The sequence below is a fragment of the Antrostomus carolinensis genome, unplaced genomic scaffold (genome assembly GCF_000700745.2).
Source record: "Antrostomus carolinensis isolate BGI_N321 unplaced genomic scaffold, ASM70074v2 scaffold33627, whole genome shotgun sequence".
NCBI classification, from domain to species: Eukaryota; Metazoa; Chordata; class Aves; order Caprimulgiformes; family Caprimulgidae; genus Antrostomus; species Antrostomus carolinensis.
Window position 1 is genome coordinate 16,767 of NW_010328675.1, and position 3,842 is coordinate 20,608.

Consider the following 3,842-nt stretch of genomic DNA (forward strand, 5'->3'; position numbering starts at 1 on the left):
AGACCCTACAAAATTGGACTGGCAGCTTATGAAACGTCCAATACTGATCCAGCATGTAACAGTAAACTATAGGAAATCATACCCATATATTTGGCCTTCAGACATGAGCACAGAAAGTGCCTGTTTTGGCACCACAAGCCTGTGGACCCACTTGAATCAAACACAGACCTCTAGCAAAGGGCTGCGAGAACGCAAAGATCTGTTCTCCATTGGCAAATACTAACACAAGAGGGGGGAAAAAAAAATCTAATTTTCCTTTATGGTAAATTTGTTGACCAACTTTTGCCACAAATATGACTGCTATAGACAGGCCATGCAGTTTAATTTCCCCATAACATTTGTACCCTCTGTCACTCTATTTGCCCATCTCAACCACATAGTGACTTTCACTCTGGTTTGCTGCAGTAATTTATTAGTAACCTGTCACTAACAACTACTAGAGGACTTAAGATCTCGATGACTACAAAACTAGCTTTGCAAAGGATCCAGCACAAATTGCAGCTTGTCATTTTTGTCCACCGTTTCCCACACATAGACCCTGAATTATACAAACCTGCATTTATAAAACGTATGTTAGCATGAAATGTCTTGCAGCTCCCTGTCAAAGACAGAGGGGGGCTGTTATGAATTTCCTCACTTCCACAACTCCTCTGCTGCCAGCTCAAGCACATCTCAAGAACTTTGCAAAACCTGACGTCCTGCTTTATTCAGTTGTGGGGGAAAGGGAAGTCATCTCGGAAGCACCCTTTGGACTATCTCCTCCTGATGGTTTTCTAGATCAAAAACTAGAAATGCTTCACGTATTGTACCCAGATGGATAAAAAAAGAAAGTTGTGTGTCTGATTAAGTTGAGGACAGCTAAAGGTTTGGGACTATATTTTTAAGACAAAATGAGACATTTTGAAGCAAAAACTCATGAATAAATCTATCCCCAGAAGCAAAACTATTAGAGAAATTCTGAGCACACGAGGAGGAAGCCAGGAACTCCTAGCCCTTTTCTGAATCCAACTGGGCACAGGGAGGGAATCAAACAGCACAGATTTCTTCAGGCAAACTGGGAGAATCACTCTGATGTGTTCAACAGAAGCATTTTACTCTGTGTTTGGAAGTTTATCATGACCGATCAATTCTGGAAGAATTAGTGAGTTCTGGATTTGGCACTGACACAGCCGTGGTAAAAAGGCTGGAGGCAAAAGGGAAGTAATTTTCATAATGCTGTGAACTGTTGCCATCAATCCTTACCCAAAACATTTCTCCTACTTACTCTATTGCAGTGCTGTTCTGTAGGAGCTTTCCTCTTAGTTATTGCCCTTCATCTCAGGAAGGCTCTTGACCTCGCTCGTGCTCTGGATGTAGAGATCCAAGCCAAAGACCCAAGTCTTTGTGAGTTCAATCTTTCTACATACTTCAAAGAGCTTGGGATATGTAACTTAGCCCAGACAGAAAGCATAACATACGTTTGGAACAACATTATATATGTAAAAATAGAAAAGATTGAAAGACTGTTAAGGAATGCAGTGTGATGGGGAAGCCTGATGTACATTGTGCATGGCAATATAGACCTATTTTCATCCCCTAACCTAGGTGCTCTGAATCCTGGTGGAAGCACCTACCTTTTCTCTAGCAATTATAAAGACTTTAAGATTTAATTCTCTAAATCATGCCTATGCTGTATGTCTATACCTGCTGCGAGCAGATGGCATTACTGTTCCCCTAAGGAACTGAGTAACAACTACAAACAGCCAAAGCTTATCCTCAGCACTTAGTGCAATAAGACTACACATTTTGGGAGGAAGCAGCAACTCACAGAATCAGTCCTTAACAGAAAGCAAGTCAAATATGAAGGCAAAATAAAAACCCTTAACCAGAAATGCTAAGCCTCAAAATATTCAGGTATTTTAAATAATATAAGTTTATGTAATTCTTAATATTTCTCAGGTATGCTTATCTCCATTTGTGCTTGCTGGGATTGAAGACAGGAATAAGAGCATCATCAAGCTCATGGAAATCAGGAAATCACAGAAAAATGCTGGTTTGTAATTGTTCTCAACCAGTTCTGCAAACCTAAGCAGTTCAGACCATTTGGAAAAATTTCCATACTCTCAGATGCTCACGAGAAGCAAACTAAGCTCTGTCCCTTTTGAGGTCTACACACATTCTCTAAATGAGTGCATCATATTTCTTTATTTACTTAGAATTTTTCACCAGTTAATCTCTCTCAGTCTCGTTTTTAATTAAACAAAACAAATAAATAAATCAAGGAGACACAAAACAACTTAAGGCAAAGCTTTCCAAAGTGTAACAGGGATTTTGACACCCACACACTACTAATAGTCAGTGGGTCTTGTCTTGGGAATATAATTCCCTTTTGTGCCTTTGGAAGGTGCACAAAATATAGGTAGAAGATTAGAGTGATGGGTCTATTAATTGATATCATCTGGATTTCACGTTATTTAATCAATGTCTGAGCTCTGACTGCAAAAGCAGCTTAAATTGACACCCTCAATCCTTCCTGCTCAATGCTCCCTAACCTGTCGTCTTCAATACACAAATATAATTTGCGAGTCTGACAAGGGCACAAGGCTCATTACATCCTATCACGGAAATTAGAAATGAATCAATAAACAAAGAGGCAAACTCCTGATCAGCTCGTTCCTACCACACCATGTGGAATTCCTCACATTTTACCCCTAATCCCACGTCTGATCAAACTGAAATGTCTTCAGGGTCAGGAACGCCTCCTCTTCCTTTTGGTATTTCTTTCACAGTCTAATCACATCTCAGAAAAGCTGGTATTTATGTGTCTTATCTTTATCCTTTGTATAATTTGTGCCATTTAATGCTGAAGAAATAATTCAGCAACATACTTCATGTGATGGGGTAGATGCTTAACAGAGGAGAAATGTTGGCATGGCCTGAGTAACAGATTAAATCCTCTTCTTGGCATATTCATTTTTACTGTGTCCTTCAGTATAAATTCAACATGGAATTTTCCTGGCATAAATCGCACAGGTTTCCCTCTTCCCCTCCACACCACGCTGCGTAGCTCTGTGTTTTGGTAAATCTCATCTATTAATAGTTGCCCTCTGTGGCTATAAAAAAATACCTCAGTAGTCAAAAGCCAACCCTTGCTAGGGAACAGCTGTGGATGCCTGAACGCACGCAGGACCCGGCATCACACAGCAAAGCCCTTTCTTGGCTCCATGTCAGAGCAAACCGATTAAATGAGGCCGTAGTCAAGCTAACGGAAAAGGAGCCCCTTCCCTGCAACAGAGGGAGAGAGGGATCAACTCCAGCACTAGGCTGGAGAAACATCAGGGTATTTCCATTTTCTCACTGACATTTTCTTTTTTCCTTTTTTAACTCAGCAAACCCCCCTCCCGTGTCTTCCTGGCTCCACCCTTCTGCCAAGTCCCAATAAACTCTTGCACTTAAAGAAATAGAACAAAGCCATCACTGCAGAGAGTATCAAAGGTCGTGGGGTAAATTTTAAGGTCTAGCCTACTTTTTTGTTGTTGTTCAATTGATTTAACTGATTAAAGCATTTCTGTTCTTCCTGTGCTTTCAGCAGCATCCTGGGTAACTCAGGGGAAATTCAAACCAACCAGCTGTGATCCATATTACAAAGTCAAGGCTGGAAATGCAACACAAGGATGTTGACAGGGCCATACTGGAAAGGGTGAAAGAAGAGGAATATTGTCTTCTGGTAAAGCAACAAAGTGCTTTTATGAATCAGAACAAGAAGTATTCAGCTTAGGAGAAGATGCAGGGAGTTCTCCATCCTCAGCACTGAAGGGTACCAGTCCCACCACAGAGGGGCTGGTTGGTGACAAAGTACCTGG